This window comes from Thunnus maccoyii, chromosome 9 (assembly GCF_910596095.1).
Source record: "Thunnus maccoyii chromosome 9, fThuMac1.1, whole genome shotgun sequence".
NCBI classification, from domain to species: Eukaryota; Metazoa; Chordata; class Actinopteri; order Scombriformes; family Scombridae; genus Thunnus; species Thunnus maccoyii.
Window position 1 is genome coordinate 7,244,514 of NC_056541.1, and position 21,815 is coordinate 7,266,328.

The window sequence follows — 21,815 nt, forward strand, 5'->3', positions numbered from 1 at the left end:
CGAGTGTCACGTTTTCAACTGCGAATTGGGACAGTTCTTTAAAAACTGTGACTACAATTGTTGTGGTCTTTACTGTTGCCATGACAATGAAGGTTGCCTAACTTTAAGGATGTAGTAACTTTAACCCACATCACTTTTCAAGTGATCATTTTAACCCAAACCATGATCTTTCCCTGACCCTAACCAAGTGGTTTTTGTGCCTAAACCCAACCAGACTTTAACTACAGCGTTGGCACACCGTAAAACATCATTATTTGTTAACAGTGATTTGTAACGGTTTTGGAAAGCACAGACAAATTATGCTGTCGTGCCGATTACTACTGATAGAGGCGCCATATGAGAAAACACTCCTAATGTACACACATATACTTTTCACACCTAGGCAAGGCAAAACACTGACACTGACACGGTGGACCGGCAGGTGTATTACACACTTTGGCGTGATACTGAGTTGAATTATGAGATAAAAAGTCATAATTATGAGATACTTTCACACAACAGTCAAGGTAGCAGCTGTTTGAAGGGAGTTCTCCTATTCAGTTTGACACAGAAATGGATGAGTACACCGATGACTACTTTAAACAACAGATTTGCCACATGCTGTCTGGACTTCTAGTGTTTTTTTTGGACTCTTTGTGTTTTCTTTGGAGTTTGTTGCATCATTTGTTTTGGCTGTTAGTTCTGTTTGGATCTGTTTGCCTTGTTCTATCCTTGACCATTTCAAGAGTGAAGGAGATTTTAATTGACTCTGCATTCCAGCATCTGCATTAGGGTCCACTCCTGCTTCACCATTCCTGACAGAATGATCCAACAAGGACTGAACAGAAAACCAGGACATAAAAAGAAACTGAACTAATGCGGAGATGATGTGCAGGTGGGGAGATGGATGGAGAACTGATGAGGCTAACAGGGAAATGTGGGGGAAAACAGAGCAGGGCAGATGTAGAGGAGTACATGAACACATAAGGGAAACAGAGCAACAGAAAACCAAAACCCAGAAAACACAAACTCCAAAAAACACTAGAAGGCCAGGCAGGGTATGACAAGATTAAATTTTCATTTGCTTTATGATTCACATGGGATTGTACCAAGCAAATGTATCCTTCAAAGGATATTATGCAAGAAGCATCTCTGATGTAGCAACCTTCATTGAACTGCAGCTGGAAACATCTGGTCAAGTTCATCTTAACAAATGGATGCACCAAAAATGTTGGTTACATGGAATTGTGACATAATGAGAAAAAGTTTGAATATTGCTACAGTTATTGGATGGTGAAGGTGTTGATCTGAGGTCAAAAAACAGACTGTGAAGGCATGTTTACTACAGCTGTGGTCCAAACTATGTCTTGACAAGTTTAAATAATCAGTGCTGGTGGGCTTCCTGTCAGACTCAGACTTGATTCAGGAAAGAGAAAATGGCCATATGGCTGAAATGCAGCATTTTTTTCCTGCATTTTTCTGAGAAAAAAATCCAATATCGTGCATCCCTAATATAAACCATCAATCCTAAACTACTTCCTTAACTGAAGTATTTATAGTAAGTTCTCTGCATTGAAACATACCATTTAAATGAACATGTTCTTAAACTGAAAACAATGTTGAACAAAACAAAAGGTAAAAAGCAGCTGAAAATGTAAACAGCATGTTAAAACTGTGACATTCATTAAGGTTAAACAAGGTAGCTGTAGTACTTCCTTCATGAGCCAAAAATCTGGAAAATCTACAAAGCCTGAACATGAACCTCTGATAGCAGTTCCTGTTGGCTGAAATCTTTATATCTTAAACAATTTCCATTTCCCACACTTGGCTTTCTAAGATTGTGTTAATTTCATGTTGAAAATCTCTGTAGTTTCAAGTAACAGCCACATGTATGAGCAGGTCTTCTCTGAAATCCCTAAATTCATGTGAAACTGACAGTGATGCTCTTTCCCGTGAACAAGTCTGATCCTGTGCAAAATCTGAGGAAAAAGGAGAAGAACTGGGTGTTTGACTCTCTAAGGTATTCAGAGCTGTTGTGGCTTTCCATGATTTCCTGCACTTCCTCTTGGCCAACACAAGTGCAAGTTTTACACTGAGGTACTTCTCTTTTTGCCAGCCAAATGCGATACCACTTTCCCATTCTTGTTTAAAAAATCATGATGTATGTATGGCACTTTGAAGCCATTTCCCATAGTGCACTGCTTATAAAAATCATTCCAAAATTCTGACAGTGCATCCCTCAAAACACCTCCATCATCCATGGCCTTTTCTAGCTTTCAAGAATAACTTAAAAGTAAATGTCATCCTCCATGATGCTTCCCTCCGAAAACACTTGAATAAGTTCTCTAAGAATCTGTCGATGATGAGGAACAATAATTTTCTTGACTCTTTCTCTCTGATTGACTTGTTCCTGCGGCATATCAATGGAAGGAGGCAAAAGTGATTCAAATGACAGTTCCTGAGAGACAAGCAAGGTATCATCAAGACTTGAGTACTACATCCCAGAGATTTTCTATATGGAAAGTTACATCCATATGAAGTAATGTTTCATGTTCTGGCAAACTAGATGAATCATTTGGGTCGATTGTGGTGTAAAGAAGGGAAACACTCTTATTGCTTGCATTTCCAAATACTGTGCTACTTCAAACATAAATGACATCTGAAGTTTTCATCTCTACAATGTCTGTTACACAAGTGTCTGGAGAGTGGTGATAGATATCAGGTCTGTCATGGGAGAAGTTTGCCTTCAGGGGTTTCTGCCAGAAAGCTTTTCTAACAGAAATCTAACCCCTTTCCTTCAGAAGTCAAGAATAAAATAAGGCTTCAGCCAATGATGTGCCGTTTTCACCTTCACCACAATTCCAACCATCCAGAGCTTGCTTCATTGGTAAATATGAAAGTTATTGATGTTATACAGTTTAATTAAATACAAAGTACTTATTGGTTACTGTGTAGCAACTATATCTGTCATCACTTAAGAGAAAACAAAATTTAACTTTAAATATTAAAGTTAACAAGCAAACTAGCTACAGAAGCAGAAGGCAAACTTAGTTGAAAATTTTCGACCAGTCTGCTGAATTTAAAGTGTTATCAATGGCAGATAAACCATCTTTTTGTGAGAAAGGTTAGTGAATTTAGGTAATAATAATATCAATTGTCTTTCTGTCAGAATGGCTAGTGCATTTATCACTGGTAGCAATATGAACTGTATTACTCATTAATTATTATCAACTGTTTTGCACCTCATTTTGATATTTTCTCATCTTAGTCTGTGTGAAATGTCTACATGTATGGTAGAAGTCAGTTAACTGGACCCTCTTCAGTCATATGTAAGGATTAGGGGTGTTGACATGCATTTGTAGTTTATTAAGTTCTAGTATGGTATTTGTGTTCACAAATGTGTACATTACCAGCAATGTGTTTGTAAGGGACCGAGCTGGCAGACAAAGGAGACTCAGGTGGTTTCAAAAAAGAGGGTTTTTATTTTACCCAAAAAATGCAAAAAAAAAAAAAAAAAGGTACAAATAACAAAATATGTAAATAAAGTTCAGGGCCCATAAAAGAGGTCAAATAAACAGAACTCAACTAAAGTGAACTTAACCCTACTAACAGACCTTCCAAAATGAACACAAAGGGGAACATATATACTGGCTGATCAGACCATAACAGAAGAGGGGTAACTAACAAATGACAACCACTACCAACTAAGCAATAAACAACAGAATTCCCCCCCGACACAGGTTAACTAAACTAAATCAACTAAACCAAAAATACCCAACTAAACATTCAATAAAGAGAAACAAACAATATGACTAAACTTGAAATAAACAGTTCCCCCCTATGAGGTGGCAGGACTTGGTATGACCCAATTGGCTACTTCCTGTATTTAACCATACCATGTCCTGGTGCACATCCTTTGCCCAGGCCTGGCCAGATGTCCTTCAGGAGTAGCACCCCAACACTGGTAACTCAAAAAAAATGAAAATTAGAACAACTTAAACTAATGACTGTACAAAAGTTAACCAAATGTGCGCGCTACAAATAGAAACTAATGTACTGCCAACCTGTAAAATAAAATGAGTATGATGTATGAAACAAAATCCAGTGTGTTGTTATTTATTTGTATGCAATGTGAAATGTAATTAAATTAGCTAACTGAGGAAAAAATTAACCAAAGAGACCAAAGTGTGAGTGCCAGCTGGGATACAAACTTCAAAACAGCTGTGTGGCTGCAAGTGTGGCCATCACAGTGTTTGTGCATGCAGACTACAAAGTAAAGAAATGTTCTAAATAATATAATAAATCTCATGTGTCCCTATTTGACAGGTGTGGGTCCACCATGGGTAAGCTGATGCATAAACTCACCCAGTGACTGCACCAGGATAACCTAGAAACAGCCAGGGGGAAACTAACAGCTGGTAAGTACAGAGTAGAGTCCATCATTTAGACAGTGACACATTTTGGTTGTTTTGGCTCTGGCATATTTGATTTGAAATGAAAGGATGACTGAAACGAAGGTGCTGACTTGGTTTTAAGTAGTTTTATGTTGTTCATATCCATTCTGTTTTAACAGTGAAACAACTGAAGCCCCCCTTTCAAGGTAGTCTGCCAATTTCAGGACAAAGAAGGAGGAGGATGACCCTAAATATACAGCAAATGCAGTTTGTTATGACCCAGCAGTGGGATGTTCTCCACTTGCATTATCATTCACCTGACCTCAGTCCAGCTGAGCAGGTGTGTCACTCACCGAAAATCAGGCCGACGGCAAAAGCCCAGTTTGCAGTTCATAGAATCACCAGGGGAGATATACAGTAAGTGTCCTCTTGGAACAGAACTGAAAACAGTTTGACACCAAATATTATATATCATGAATAAAATTTGTTTTAATCGGTCAAATGATCTTTGCTAAACTAAAGTTAGAGAACTTTAGTTACAAGTAAAAACTAAAATTACAATTCCTACACTATTCATCTGTGGATGTAAACACCATCAAAGTAAAGAGGAAAGATTAACCTCATAGTCATGTATTTTCCTCATGCAGTCTTTATTTAAGAAATCTGTAAACTTAAAATATATTCTTTTATTGCAGAATTTCCAGAGAACCAGATGGAGCTTGTGAGTCATCAGGAAAGACAGGATTACATGTTTCTTACCTTGAAAGCTTTTGCTAGGGTATCACATGTTTGCTTTCTGAGTCTCTAACTGTTCTGTTTTTCAAAACATTTCCTTGAGATGAGATAAGAAACTTTAATGTCCTGAAGGAAATTTGTCTTGAGCAAAGGTGCTACGCAGAGCTGCGATCAAGCAATACATGACAAAACAGTACATGGACAAAAACATAATTCATTGACAAGACAATGCAGTGGTGCACTAGTGTAAAAATGTGCTGTACACCACTGCAATCACATGATGCATAACAAGACATATACAGTGTAACACAATAAGACAATGTAGAAGTGCGCAGTGCAAAAAAAGTGCAGAACCAAACTACAATCAGTGCAATAAAAGATCACTAAATACAGTGGAAACCGCTTATAGTGATCACGGTTACAGCGATCAAACGCTTATATGGATCAAAAACCTAGGTACAGAATCAAAAAAATCTGAAAATAATATTTTATCCCTCTCTTTCTCTGGCTTTCTCGCTACCACTGCTTGCTCTCCTTGTCCATTCTCTAGCTCACTTGACCCCTGCTTCTCTCTCTCTCTCTCTTTTTGAAAATGAGCCAGGACGCTATCAGCAAATATATTTTGATAATGTCACTTTTAATCTTTCTACTAAATTAAATGTACTCCCCTCTTCCTAGTAATGTTTTTATCCTCCCATATGGCAGGTTAGGGTTGTACAGCATTGCAACATTGTGTTCTTCCAAAAGTTAATTCCGGTTCAAATTTCTTTTTACAGCCCCCCACCCCCGCAGCCTAAATGTACGACGCTGTCAGCTGGTGATTGGAGTCTGGTGACGCATACGCATTGAAATCATGGTGGGAAAAAGAAAAGGAAAAAGTCATTTTCTCTCAATAAAAAAGTAGTCTCCTTGAAGCGTATGACAAATTGCCAAAAAAAAAAATCTGTTATAAGAATCATCTGCTTATAGTAATCAATTTGACCCAGATGAAAGTGATCACTATAAGCTGTTTCCATTGTACTTCATTCTCTTGACAATGCTGTGGTGCATACCTGCAAAAGGTGCTGCACAAAGCTGCAATCAAACAGTAAGCAATACATGACCAGCATGATCAATGTAATTCAAAACCAACCAAACAATGCAGCGGTGCACTCTGACACCAGTTGATTACATTCAACTAGAAGGGATAAGATGTTGCAACACAACCATAAGATATTGGTAAGCCAAGGTATCGTAAGTGAAACATAGATCACATTGTAAACAATAGATCTTAATAAATCTTAAAAAATCATAAGACATACTACCTAGACTAAAAACTACAGTGCCTCCCACCTTATAGCGCTCCCTACAGCACCTCCTTTACTGTGCACCTCCTTCAAACAACAGAGCCTACTTCCTTATAACACCTCCTACACTGAGCTTGAGGCACTACAACCGCAGGCTCATTGTTTATTGTGTAGTGCAATAGAAGTTGGGATGAAGGAAAGCTTAAAACGGTTACTTTTACATCTGCTAGCTCTATAACGTCTGCCCGAAGGTAATAATTCATAGTCAGGGAATTAGAGATGTGACAGGTCTTTCAAAATCCTATGTGCCTGTCTGACCACTGTTCTCTCATAGGTGGTTTGGAGGGACAGGTAATCTCTCTTCCCTATCACCTTCATAGCAGTCTTCACCATGTTAGCCAATCTAGTTTTCAGCTGGAACGTTTAGGTGCCATACCTGATAATGGTTCCCAGCAATCGCATTGTAGAATGTAAACATCAGTAAACACACCAAACAGTTTGAGTAGGCAGGGAAAGTGAATTCTTTGAGCCAGCCTGGCACACAAATACTCAACGTGAACATTTAATTTTAAGTTATTGCCCATTACTATGCCCAGATACTTAAAGAAGCACACCTGTTCAATTTCGCTGTCGCCAAAAATCACAGGCTCATTGGCTCTCACCTCCCTTGGATCAAAAACCATTTCTTTGGTTTTATCCATACATGATGCCACATCATGAGCTTGTTAACTACAACCCTGTCAAAACATTTCATTTCCACAGAAGTTAACGCTACAGGTCTGAAGTCATTATTAGCAGAGGGGCATGTGATTTTTGGTACAGGAATTATTTTAAATTTTTCCAGAGAGCTGGCACAATATGACTATCTAAGGACTTTTGAAAAATAGGGAACCAAGTAGCAATTACTTCAGATGAGCAATGATTTAGCAGGACATCAGACAAGCCATTCGGTCCCATAGATTTCTTATTGCAAACTTTACTAAAAATAGTCTGAACCTGCTGTGGATCAATTTCTAGCCAATCAGGTGTTGGCTAGAAATTGTGATTATAGAGTCTAAGACTCAGCTGCCTCCTGAGAAAAGTCCTGTGTTTCAAACCTGAGAAAAAAGTAATTCAGTTTGTTAGCTCTCCCCACTTTATTCAGGGTAATAATCTGTTGCCTCTGGGAGTTCATGTTTGTCAAGTTTTTCAGACTGTCCCATAACCTTTTATTGTCCATAGAGCTGAAGTTTTGTTCAATTGTGGATCAGTGTTTGTCTCTTGCCCTCTTCAAAAGGAGATTTAGTTCTTTTTGTGCTGTAGCCAAGCCTTCACGGTCTTTACTTCTAAAAGCCAGTTTCTTTTTGTTAATACAGTCTTTAACCTCCCTTGTAATGTGTGGCTTATTGTTAGAAAAGTGTAAAATGTTCTTTGTAGGCACTACAATGTCAACACAAAAGTTAACATATTCTGAAATTGTATCAACAGACTCATCGAGCTCCAAGTTAAGGGAGATGCTCCTACCAGTGATGAGGAAAACAGCCCCTCATGGAGATATAGAGCAGTTCTCTCTGGTTTGATTCTCTTGGCTGCTGGAGGAAAGGAGTTGGATTTCTGGCAGACAGGCTTATTGGCAGAAAGTCAATTTGTATCCTTAACCTACTTGTGGAGTTGCATAACTTTTCCTCCTCCAGATTAATTTCACTGACAATATCTCTTTGTTTTCATACAGTTTCCCAACTGTGAAACTATACTCTAATGAATGCTGCTTTAAGTCTGTTAAATAAATGTCAAAATCAGTAGGGCTCCCCTCTGTATTTTTTCCACCTGGAAAAAAACAACTGCACAGCCTTTTCAATCAAGTTATGTTTTTACTGTCCTTTGAGACACTTTCTCTCTGGCAATCAATCAATCAATTTTATTTAAAGTGCAGAATCACCATGCAGCATGGTCCCAATACACTTTACAGTTAAAAAGGACAACATACAGCAATCAATTTACAATAATAAAAATTAAAAGTGAAACAACCACATTAAAAACATCAATTTTAAATAGATGTTAAAAGGTGATGGGCCCGGCTAAGTTTTAGGGGAGGCTGTAATGTAGCGAGTAAGGGTAGGTTTTCAGTCTTGATTTAAAGATTTCAACTGTACGTACGTCTTTAACATGTAATGGAAGGCCATTCCAGATATAAGGGGCACGGTAGGCAAATGCTGTGAAGCCAGTATTAGCTCAGATAAGTAAGGTGGTGCAAGTCCATGCAAGGCCTTATAAGTTAAAAGAAGAACCTTAAAATCAGCTCTAGCTTGCACTGGGAGCCAGTGATCAAATATGGTCAAATGTAGGGAATCGGAAATTGCACTACATCAGGTAAACACTCAGCCTGTATAGATCTAGCAGTGGTGTCAATACGGCAATAAGTAATTGTATCAGGCTATGAACACTTAGTTGGAGCACAGAGAGAAACTTTGAAAAAGACACAGGAGTGATGAAACACCGGAACCTGTAAAATAGAGGAAACATCAACATCGATACCCTTTGAAAAGATAAGGTGTTTTATATTTCCACGGTTGTGGGTAGCATTCCTCACATGTTGAGTAAAGTCTAGAGAGACATATGATCACCTTTTGTTTCTTGAGTGCTTTCCTCTGAATTGACAAAAGGTCCTTGACTTGTGACTGCTGGGTGCTGTTATGGAATTTTCCGTCTTTAGTGGTTACAAATTGGGTTACATTGGGTCAAGCCTTGACCTTGAGGTTACACTGTAATTCTTAAGCAGGAAGGAGACATTTTTTCCTCTCCTCTCTCCAGTTGTCTGTGATATTTGGGAAAGCGGAAACCTCTCTGATAAAGGGTGAATAAGCATTGCTATGGTTACCAAGGTCGGAGGAAGCTCACAGCTGGATCAGCTGTTACCTATTTAACAAACACCTAAATAAAGACCTGCATTCTGCATTTATACCGTGTCCTGCTCAGAGGCACAGGAACCATTTCTACTCGCGGAATGTGTTTATACTATTTATTGATCATTTCCATCTGTATTTTTTGATAACCCTGATAGTGAATTCATCATCCACTAACCCAGAATATGATCATTTCTTCTGAACACTGGAAAATATGTGTTTGGCTAAATGTTTTAGGGCAAATGGAAGTGATGCAACTCATATAAAACACGACACTCAGGAATTTTCAGCCTCACATGTGACCGAATGGAAATGACGATAAATGATGTAAAATATAAATGTGTTTAACTGTTATTATGGATAAAGTTAAAGTCAGGAAGAGTCTGTCTGTCAGCAAGAAACAGTTTAATGGAGGAAATAACATCATGAAAAAAAATCTCTCTAATAAATGAAGAAAGTTGTTTATGGTTCTTTTGTTGATCAAACCGACAATTAACAGATTTTTAACTATATGATGAATATATAAACATAAAACTTGGGAATGATACACTTAAATTTAATCTGTAATCTGTCTCCACTCCAGTATGAAACTGCAGTGATGTATCAGATCAGTCTGATCAGCTGCAGCGTCCAATCAATAACTGATATCCAATAAGGGGGCGTGTCGGCCGGTAAAAGACTTCCGTGAAGTCTGCTCTCATGTTTCCTCGCTCCTCAGAGATCCCTCCTCACTCCTCCGAGCAAAATAAGAGAATTGGGACGCTCGTCAAAATGGTGCATCAGGAACAACTTCCGGTTCAGGTGAGGAGCGAGGAGCGAGGAGCCATAAAATAAGAGACTTGAGACGTACCCTAAGACTCAGACCTTCAGGGGGCAGAATGGAAAGAGACAGCATCCAAGTTGCAGATGACTTCCATGCTCGCTATTTCAGTTCTCCTCAATCAAGTGCTTCTATAAATATTTTCAGCTGTAAGTCATCAAAAGGCTCATTGTTTTCTAAATATTTCTTTTGTGTGTCTTATGTAGTTTAGTGCTTTCTGACTCTGACTTCAGTCAAATTGCATCACTTCTTGTGTAGACTGGAAGTTGGTGAACAATGGTCTAGTTGAAGGCCAAAAGTTTGTAGCTGGAGTCAATCTGACAGAACAGACAGACAGAAGCATTGCTTGTAAATTGCTCATATGCATACTTAACAATTTCCTTCAGATATTAACAAGTATTTTTGCTAATGTTAGAAGTGTAAGGTTTATTTTGCCACTTAACTGCCAACCATTCGGCCCAGTTGTGAGTGATACCTGCTCACATGTGACTGTTGTATTGTGCACATCTTTGGAGTAAATTCATATGGTTGTTAAGATGATTAGGCGGTGTTGTTGGTATGTTTGTACTGATGTTTGCATATTTTGATTGGGTGTTTATGCTAAGTGGACCACTGGGTGTTGGCCTAATCACTCTGCCTTTGCCTGCCTTACCATTTGAATGTCGGCCATATTGGTGTTAGTTTACTATTTCTTAATATCCTTTGTTACTTATTTTGTTTATATTTAGTAGTAATTGGTAGTGATTGGAAATAGGATTATTTATCTGTGATGTATTAATATTTGGTAAAAGCAACTTATCCCTGTATAGATAATAATATATTAATGTGTTTTGTGCTTTTGTTATTTTTTCAGTTTCACTCCTGATATTCAACTATACGTGCATTGGGCCTACAATAAAAAACAGAGCTAGAATGCTACATCCTGACTCTCGAGTTGTTTGTACAGAGTTTGGCAGGCTGTCTAGTTGGAGTTACAACACTTCAGCAAAGCCAGTACACTCATGCCCGCTTTCCTCCCCTGAGTTGCTGAACATCACTCAAAATATCCACAATAAGTGCTTTTTCCTTCCTTCTGCAGTACCCAAAAACAACCAGTCGATCATGGCGGATACTGTCTTAGCAGGTCATCTGTCATGAGGGGTGAATGTATTCTTAGGTCAAGGAACAATGAACAAGCTTTAATGTTTATGTGTAACTTGTCAAAATTAAGTATTTCCTATATTAACCACCTTTCCCTGTTCCATCCAGTCACTTTCATGTTTAAATAAGACAAAACCTTTTACTATACTCAAAATTCTTCATCTAAGGAGAAAGAGAGCATTATTTCATTTATTTATATTTTGTTTTTCTTTTAATATTTAAAATAAATCACTTGGTTTTCTTATTTTCTAAAGCTGCCCTCTGATATTATTATTTCACTACTTTAAAATGGGTAAGGGGACATTTAGTGCCTGTACTGATTGTAGTTTATAAAAACATGTTTGGCTTGATGTTGAATCAGTTATCAATAAAATACAGAAGCCTAGAGCAACTATGATGCATGTGTTTAAAAATCCTTTTTTTTTTTTGTAAAAATGAAAAATAGTTAAATATGACATCAGCATGTTTGTGTACTTTGCTCTTGATTTATTTCGGAACTATGTTGCAAAAAGAGATTTGTACAAAAGGGTTATTATTTGACCCAGCTTATATTAATATTTTATGGTACAATTAGCTATTATACTGACTCGAGACCCTGCATGACATACATTTATTGTACATTCATTTATCTCAACACTAAAAATCTTGTTACATGCAAGCAACCTCCAGTTGACCATTTTCACATCAGATAGTTGACTATAACATTCACATTAGGTTTTTCCCATTTTCATGCACATATGTTACCTATTAGCTATAATTTTGTTGTGAATACAAACAGAACCTAGTAACTGAGACAAACACTCAATGATGGAAACAGAATTTAATTAAGTATAATATTTTGTTTTATCACAACCTTGACACTGCAATGGTCATAAGATGTGTAATTTTTGTGTTATATTTTATCTAAGCCACTAGTGTGTGACCAAATCTTTCAGTCACACCACAGTCTCCACCACAGAAATTCCAGTGAACCCAACACAGGGGCATGGTCTGTGGCTGGTGACGGGAAGTATTTTTCAAGATGTTTTTCAAAACACCTCATGATTACTGGGGATCAGATAGCATTGTGGTATGTAGGGACGGAGCTAGACTCTCTGCACAGAGGGGGGCAGTGCATTATCAAGGGGCCCTTCTAATAAAGTCATTTTAAAATTCACAACTAAAATAACTGATATATACTATCCATAATCACAAAGTGTTATTGAGCCAAGCAAGCCTATGTCTAAGAAAACATACAGCAAAGCCACTTTGTGACAAGCTTATTCTGAAGAAAAAAAAAGAAAAGAGTTTGCCAGCCACGTTCAAATGTTTCAGCACTGAGGAGGCTCTACATACATCGACTGACAAACAGTTCAGCACCACCGCTGATAGACAGTGACAAACCAGGTGCAATGTCTCATATGCCATGTCTTTCTTACATATGAATAACATAAACATAAAATAGAGACGGCGATCTACAACACTACAAGGCCTATTCAAATACAAAGTGGACAATCTACAACACCACAGGCAGTGATACAGACAGGTGCTGAGATGCGGTAAGCACAGATAAATCTAATATTCTGACTGGTTTCTTCATAACCAAAATTTAAGTTAATAAAGGCTAATTATGGATGTTTCACTCACCAGTTCTTGTCCCTGCTCAGACTGCTGCAGTTTAGTGTAACGTTAGTCCATCTGTGTATTCCACCGTCCGCCATAGAACAAAATAAGTTTAACAAACTTTGTACAAACTTCATCCTCCTCTCCTTCATGGTGGCAAACATGCCAACCACTTTGTCCTTATCAGTGTGTATGTCCTGCTCAACACACAGCAAAGTGAGGTTGGATAGTCTGACCTCATCCATGCACAAATACAAATGATGAGCCTCAGTCAGCTGAAACTTTGTCTGGATAGTTTTTTTCCACCACAAACTTAAAAATACTGTCTGTTTTAAATGTCTTATGCCTGAGTCAAATGACCAAAAAGTATACTGAACAAATAGCAAAACATGGTAGTGTAGTGCTTATTAATGTGAGGAATAGAAGGAGAAAGTATGTGTGCGCTAGTAAACTCTGATATTATACACAAGGTGATGTGCATAAATTATGCTTGGTTGAAGTTATGTAGAATCATTTATTTTTTAAAGGACCAGTGTGTGAGATTTAGTGGTATCTAGTGGTGAGGTTGCAGATTGCAACCAACTGAGTATCCCTCCCCCTCCCTTGCCCTTTCCATGCATGAATTCTACACACTGCACCTATAAGCCACCTCAAAGTGAGATTGTCATGCGAGTCATTTAAAGTCTGTGTAAAGGAAAATCAGAGATTTCGTTTGAAACAAATTATACATTATAAAATAATTGCTGAAAACACGTGAAAAGACTAAAGCCCCCCCCCCCCCCCCCCCCCCCATCTGTTGCTTTAATTTAAACAGGAGAAGAACAAAAGGTAAAAAAAAAAAAAAGTTTACTCTCAGAGAAGCACCAGATGGTGAGCTAGTGGATTTTCCCACATCATGTTTGATGCCAGTAAGTTGTTTATTTGGCCCACAGACTTCATTCCGCAGACCCCCTGAACACCTATTACATTCCAATAATCATATCGTGTTTGACAAAGGCTCAAACCGCCACGTACGTAGTGCTGCGTCACCGCGCGGCAACGGCTACTTAAAGGGTGTCCCTTCCCTTGCTGACTGAGGCACAAAGCTCACTGCTGCTGCTACTGCTGCACACCGGGACGCCTACTGCACTTGTCACCAAACAACAGGAGCTCGAATTTTCGCAACTTTTCAAGACTTCACCACAGAGGGTAAGTGATGGATGCGTTATTTCACACGTGCACATCAGCTTTGTACGTTGTGTGGTGCCCTCCTACCTGGTGAGACAGCATGGTGATAAAAAAAATGAGGTTAAGTTAGTGCAGGACTTCTTAACAAGCTGCATGCATCTCTAATAATATTCTGCAGCGTAAATATAGGTGTGTACTACAACTATTTTGCAGCAGGCAGTTTCACAATAGCTTCTAAGATAGAAAAACAGCTGCGGAGAACTGAAAAATAATTGTTTAAACAATGTTCCCCTGCGTCTCAGTGTTCTTCAACCTCCTGTGTATTTTGTATTTTTCCCGTGCATGCACTAAAAGATCGTTTGCCAGAAAGTGTTTATGAGAACCCAACCGTGTTAATGCAATATTATTTGATTGTTTACACTGATTTGTTCATTTGTACGTGGCACTATGCTGTTCCCGGTGGTTGTGGTAACAACTTAATACACTGTTGGTTATCTTATCTGTAACAATGCATCATATTTTACAAGGTCATTATGTGATTGGTTATTTCTATAACTGTCTAATATTTGTAATAGTGTGAAAAAAGTCCATATTTGCTTCTAAAATGTAGTGGTGCAGAAGTATAAAGGAGTATAAAATATAATTATTAAAATAAAGTACTAATAACTTCAGAATTGTACTTAAATAAAACAGTCTGGTCTCTATGAGAGTAAATGTAGGACATTTATTGTAGCTGCTCAGTGGAATCTAGAGTTTATTTATATATTTATTTGGTTACAGTATAGATAAAGATGGACTAATATAAAATATAGTGACTTTTCAGTATTAGGCAAGATATTAGAAATTATCTTTCTCCTACCTGGATCACATCACACTGTACAGATGTTCCTTTTATTGTCTCTACTTTAAAGTGTTAAACACTCCAGTTTTCCCCGTAGGGCTGCAACAAACAATTATTTTCATTATCAATTAATCTGTTCAATATTTCATTGACTATCCAATAAGTCATTTGGTCTATAAATTGTCAGAAAATGGTGAAATCTGTCGATCTGTTTCCCAAAGTCCCAGCTGTAACCTAAAATGTCTTGTTGTCCCGACCAGCAGTCCACAACCCAGAGATTCTCAGTTTACTATCACAGACTGAAGAAAGTAGAAAATATTCACATTTAAGAAGCTGGAATGAGAGAATTTTTGGCCTTTTTTTTCTTACAAATGCACTCAAAATGATTAATGAAATAATTGCTGATTAATTTTCTGTTGATGAACTAATCGAAAAAACTTGAAATCTGTGTGGATTAGTTTATCAGCCTGCTGAGAGTTGTCTGTACAAGCAATCCAATGTGAATCTGATCCAATCTGTGCATAATAACAGAGCATGCGCATAGTCGAAAGTACAAATGAAGTGTGGATATCATTCCTGCCGCTACATGATGATTGCTGATAAAGAGAAAACACATGTACTCCTACAAACAGTTAAAACTGTTTTTAGAATATATTCATTGGTTTTCATATTTTCTATTATTAATAAATAGGGACACAAAAATAAACACATGCAGGTTGTTGGCTGTAGAGCTGCAACTAATGATTATTTTCATTATCGATTAATCTGCTGAGTCAGAGTTCTCACAGTGATGTCTTGTTGGCATGGTTTGTCTTATCAACAGTCCAAAATCCAAAAATATCCAATTTACTATCACGTATGACACATAAAAGCTTCAAATATTTACATTTGAAAAGCTACATGTAGCAAATTTTTAGCATTTCTGCTTAAAAAAAAAGACGATTATCAAAATAGTTGCCAATTAATTGACTAAATGCTAAATGTTGCAGCTCTTGGCTGATTATTCATTATGTTTGGCTCTCAGTAAAATCAATTTATGTTGAAGTTCTTGAGTATTGTTCACTGGTTGCTCACATTCCAACATTCTTTTCATTTTTGACATTTTCTTTCTGAATTGATTGGATTTAAAGTCTCACCACAACCTCACATTTTCCATAGTGAAAATGGAATATAATGCATATAAGGCAAATGTTTTTTGTTGTATAGACTCTTCTATATCTTCTCTCTAAATCTTGCAGATTGTGTTTCTGATGTAACTGATGTTTTTCTATCCTTCCCCTCATGTCAGAACACCACCGAAGAGACAGCATGGACAACAGTAAATACTATCTGAAGACTAAAGAAGGAAAAATTGTGACAGTCCACGATGACGACGAAGAAATAATCCTGTGTGCTGAGGACATACAAAACGAAAAAGAGAAAGGTACAACTCTTTTCTTGTGACTGAAAATTATTTCAAAATAAGAGATTAGATAGATAGATAGATTAATTTTTTCTGCAAAGATACCAGTTGCTTCTCTTGCAGATCAGGAACAGATAGGAAACACCTTAAACAAGCAGAAACAATACTGTTAACAATTACATCTTTATAGATATATCTCCCAACACAATTAATTTATTTTATAGATAAAAAAAGTCATCCATTCATTCTGATTGTGCCATAAGAAGTATTTACAGGAATCTATGCAGTAAGAGAGTTGATTTTAGTCTGTTTTTGAATGATTATGAATGATTTTGTTGATTCAGACACAAAGTAAATATGTTGTATTGCTTCTGTTTGTAGGGCAGTGTGTGCAGATTAAAAAACACAAATCCTCAAAAAAACAGATGGCTTTCATTTTCCTGTGTGAAAAAACGAACTATTTAGCAGTGGTGGACGGTCAAAAGCTGAAGGTAAATATTAATCTCTAACGATAGCAGTATATGTTTTTCTTATTCGGTATTACATTGTATAGATCTGTAAAAAGCATAAAAGGAAATACCTGGATCAAAGTATATGCATAAACATCAGGGTTTTTTTTCATTTATTCTTGATTCCTGGGAATGTATGTTATGTACAGGTACCCTCATGTTACATTTTTAAGTCACTTGAGGTGTTGAAGGCATCTTTTACTATTATTATTTCATTTTGAGAACATCTATCCAACCTATTTGTATCAAACCCTCATGCATTGTACAGTAGACTAGAAAAGTGGCTGTAAAAAGGTGGTTTACTTAATACTTGACCCTCAGACAGCACAGTGCTTGGGCTGGGATAGATAATGGATTCAATAGTAAAGTGTATAGTAAGTATTTTTAAATAAGTTTATTCTTACATTTTCACCAAGGTATGTTGAACTACACAAATCTTCTTATCAAAGAAGAAGAGCGGGAAGAGGGTGCTTCTTTAACCAACAGACACACCTGCTCACCAGCCCAACAGGATCATGTGTGAGGACTGAGATGGTAGCAGCTTATTAAAGAATCAGTTTGTAAGATTTAGTGGCATCTAGTGGTGAGGTTGCAGATTGCAACCAACTGAATACCCCTCCCCTCCCACTCTCCTTCAAAGTGTGTAGGAGAACCTACGGTGGACACAAAACTTGCGTGAAATGCGGTGTAAGAGGACCCGCTCCCTATGTGGATATAAAGGGCTCATTCTAACACATCTATTTTCATGGGATTTGACACTAATTAAAACATACTTATGAATATTATATTTCATTTATGCCAAGTCCGTTCTGCTAGATGCCACTAAATCTTACACATTGGACCTTGGAACCACAATTTGGTGTAAAAATGAGTCTTTGGAAAATTTTAAGCACATTTGTGGACAGGGCAAAAGTTCAATATACTGTTCAAGTATTTAGAAAAAATTTCTATGGATATTTTTTCTGACCAGAAAACTATTTGCAGGGGTTGGCAGTTGGGGTGGGTTTTTAGGCTTCCATCTCTGACCACAGCTTATTTCTCAGAGTAAGCGAACCAAAGCCACTTTTCAATACTGCAGGCAGTGTTTGCTACTCAAAAGATTATAGAGCATCACTTGAAATTAGGTGAAAGGGCTCATTAGAAGTGGCAAATGAAAAACTACCTTAAGAAGTGCACATTCCTTCTTTTTGTCTTACATGGGACCAAAGCAATGCTAACCATTATGTTTTGTCTGTTCCTAGTTGGTGGAAAAAAGCAGCATCCAAGAATCCCTGACATTACCTGATGGTTATTGGTTTGAGAAAGTAAAGGCTGAAGGCGGTGACTACTACATCCTGCAAAGTGTGGTCAATCGCGACCTATACATCTGCGGTCCACATAAGGATGATGACTCCTTCTTCGTCAGTTCATGCATTGACCAATCTGTTCATGTCAAAGAACATGCACGCAAATGAAGACTGTTGAATTTACAATGACACTGAGCCAAATTTACATTGAAGCCATTCATTATGGTCCTGTCTTCATCTCATCACTGTTGGAGTTTCTGGTTCACTATTTTCTCAGAAACCAGCCCTTACCCTTACTCTCTATGTTGTTACCCTCTCAGGCATCCAACACTGCCGTAACTTAAGATTTCCCTGCTGGGGGAGGTGCCTTAATTTGCACTCTGCCGGATCAGATTCAGCTTTTGACCAATCAGACAGTGGAAAAGAGATCACTTGCTATTCTTGGGTGGCAAGGTTTCTTCTAGTAAAGTGAATCAAAGGGGTATTCCAGCAATTTAGTATTGCGCTTCCATAAACATCTGGAACAGGTAAAAAAAGAATGGTCAAAATTGATGCAGCACATTTTTTACTCCTAGTATGAGTCAAGCTCCAAAAATACTGAATCCTAAACTTCCCGTACTGTAATATGATTCTGTGGTTTGGACCATCCCTCCTGGTAAATTCCTTTAAACCTGTCTTTCAAGTTCAGTCCCCCCATTTTGTAACGCAGCGTTTCTTGTAAAAATTTGAAGTCCTCCTCCTGAGCACTAGAAGTGTTAAAGGCTGAGGAGTGCTCCACATGCCTTGTAAACTGAGCTTGATGTGTAAAATTGTAACCGATTAATGTTAAAATGTTTTTTTCAAAAGCTTTTAATTTGTCGATATCAAACAGGGAAAGCGGGAATTTTCATATGTTTGTGACACATTTGTTGCTGTGAAGGAGATTGGTGAATTGTTTTTCACCAAAAGTCATTTGGTTGTGAGAGCTTCGCACCAATCTCCACCCAAACAGTTTATTTGGGGTTCTTCATGATCCAATACACTGACTGGCTGGCAGTAATGCTGACCCAGCCTGATCCAAAACCTACAAGTCTGATTCAGAACCTGAATTAGAAACAAAATTGTAAATATTCATTTTTTGTTATGTGACATGACCTTGAGCAGCAGTTTCATCATGTTAAACAGTTGAAGCAATTGAATTCTTTAACAGCATTTAAATTACAGTTCCTGTTTACCATAAACCCCTTTTTTGAGGTTTTAATGAATGTCAACAGTTGCTATATGTCTTTTCACATCTTGTCTTGCTGGTGTTGCAAACAAAAAGCTTTTATATATATATAGTATATATTTTGACAATTATTTTAACAAACGACAATGTATCTGTAATATAAATACACCTTTTTAATAAACTTTTTTATATCCTAAACGGTGTCATGATATCTTTACAAATAGTCACACTGTAGAGATTATTTGTTGTAGATATGAGCAGAAGACTATGGTGAAATCTCTTTAGATATGATTTTTAAGTGTTGTCAGCCATATCAGATAAATAAGATGGCCCTTAAGTAGAAAACATACAGAAATGAAAGCAGTGTGTACAAATGTGTGGTTTGTCCTCGGCAGCCACCCCAGATAAAAAGCAATGTCCCTTAACTCATTTCAACCTGTCACAACCACTTCAACAAATTATTCTTGAGAAATGAATCCTTTCTGTGAATTCTCCTCACAACAGGACAATTCTTGTTACTCTGTGTGTGTGTGTGTGTGTGTATGTGTGTGTTTAACGTCGGGTGCGTGCTTGTGAGAAAGGCTGAAAGTGTTGGTGGGTGTTGGTTTTGCCTTTGTGTGAGAAAAAGACTTATTCAGGTTTCGATCCCCTGGGCAAGGTTATGGCAATACATTTCTCAACACCATTCTCCATTTATTGAGCAGCATTGTTTCAGCACGTGTCACGGACAAATTCAAACCCCACAAAACTAAATGTTGAATTAAGATTAGAATGAATGCCTTGTCGTTCTGATGGAGGAGGAATGATGGAGAAGGGTGAAAGCACAGAAAATATGCAAAAAGATGTAAACTCATTAATTTTAGATCTTTCTCCTCTCTTGTGTATTTGCTTTTGTTTAAATGGGAAATTTTGATATGTTTATATACAGTAGCACTTTACAATAAAGGCATTTAACACAAAATACTAACTGGTAGCACAATAAGAAACATAAGAACAACAAAAAATGATTAACAACACGCAAACATAAAAGGAAAAACGTTGTTTAAGAAAAACCAAGGAATATTAGTCAGTCTTGAGAAGCTTTTTCGAAATCTCACTATATATATAAATATATAAAGTTATGTAATGTATATGTAACGTTATTCTGAGTGTGTTAGCATGCTTATGTCAGCATTTAGTTCAAAGTGATGCTTTTGATTCAACTGCATTTCACATTCACGACTATTCTTCAATGTCTAGTTAGGATCTGCTTCACAGTCAAATAATTCACAATGTTGAACAAAATGTTTTAAGAAACTCCTCAATTCTTAACCAAATATGGCTTGTTTTTATTCCTAAATTTCACATTACCTGCAAATGACCAAATCAGTTCTTAGGGGAACATGTTCAGCAAAATATCAGGTTACCTTGTGTAGCAATCTGTGCACAGTGTGATGATTTACTGCAGTGAATCAGTGGCAGCTATACAAGTGAGTCATGTGATTTATTGCGTGTGTTATCTGATGCAACTTGAAGATCCTCAAGACTCAATCAAACCCATATGACCCGAAGGACTAAACAGAAGTGCAAACCAGGAAACCTGAAATGCCAGTGCTTCCATTGTATAAAAAACAAAAATTTATAATCATGCCAAATACTGTACAGAAGAACTGCACGAAAAAAAACCCCAAAACAACACCAACAAAAAAATAACTTGGATATTGAGAGTGACACCAAGTCCGTATTTATAAGGCTAGCGTGCAGCTGTCAGGCATTTGTTATTTCATCCACCCCCAATGCTGCAAACATTGTTACTATCAAGCTGCATATGTGCAAATACTACTTTTACTTGTGTAAACATTGACATTATACTGATATTGCAGAATTTATGGTAATGGTAGTTTGAAACTTTTGGAGTGATTCTAACTTATCTTCTCTGTAATCTAATCCACATAGATCTGTAAATTGTCTCGAAGTCAACTCAAACTGGTTTTCTAATGACTTATTGTGAGGAGACTCTGTAGACCTCCGCAGATAAGAGAGGAAGGATTGTGATTGTGAAGCAGGAAACGGCGACAGGATGTGTTTAAAAGTTTCACGTGAAGGTGCTGATGGGAAAGACTGTGAGACTGAGAACAGAATTTTAGCTATGTTGGTGGCAGCTTTTTTTGTGGGCTGTTCACCAGATGGATTACAGCAGACTGCTTTATTTGGAAACATGAACCAAGCCCTCCCTCAAGACTGATCATAAGACATACAGCAGAATCTGCAGCTGTATAAACACTGGAAAATACTTTTTATGATATTGTTTGGACAAAGGAGGGATACAAATGATTTTGGACTGGTTCAACTGGTGAACATGGGAATTAGGGCAGGCACTTTTTGTTTGAAACACAAACTGCCATTTGGAAAAAAAACAAAAAAAATTTCATCAGTATTGATTTGTATGAATTTAAAATTCACAGCATAACTGGACGTAGCCATGGCTGAATTACTGAGCACAGGCTTGTCTCACTTTTTTATGCTCCTGATTCTTTATTGGGTGTGTTTCCCAACAGCGAGTCAGATTTAATATTTATTTTTTTA

The 21,815-nt window shown here is 37.4% G+C and overlaps 1 long non-coding RNA gene across 6 annotated transcripts; it reads left to right on the forward strand.

Moving 5' to 3' along the window:
- Positions 1-3,859: 3,859 nt before the first annotated feature.
- Positions 3,860-8,172, forward strand: LOC121904036. 6 transcript variants are annotated; one of them, XR_006098164.1, is made up of 6 exons: positions 3,860-3,943; positions 4,306-4,397; positions 4,553-4,790; positions 5,069-5,151; positions 5,885-5,964; positions 7,862-8,172. It is a non-coding gene; the product is annotated as an uncharacterized LOC121904036 (long non-coding RNA). The 6 variants fall into 6 exon arrangements; XR_006098163.1 differs by having other exon boundaries at positions 5,069-5,094; XR_006098162.1 differs by lacking the exon at positions 5,885-5,964.
- Positions 8,173-21,815: the final 13,643 nt, after the last annotated feature.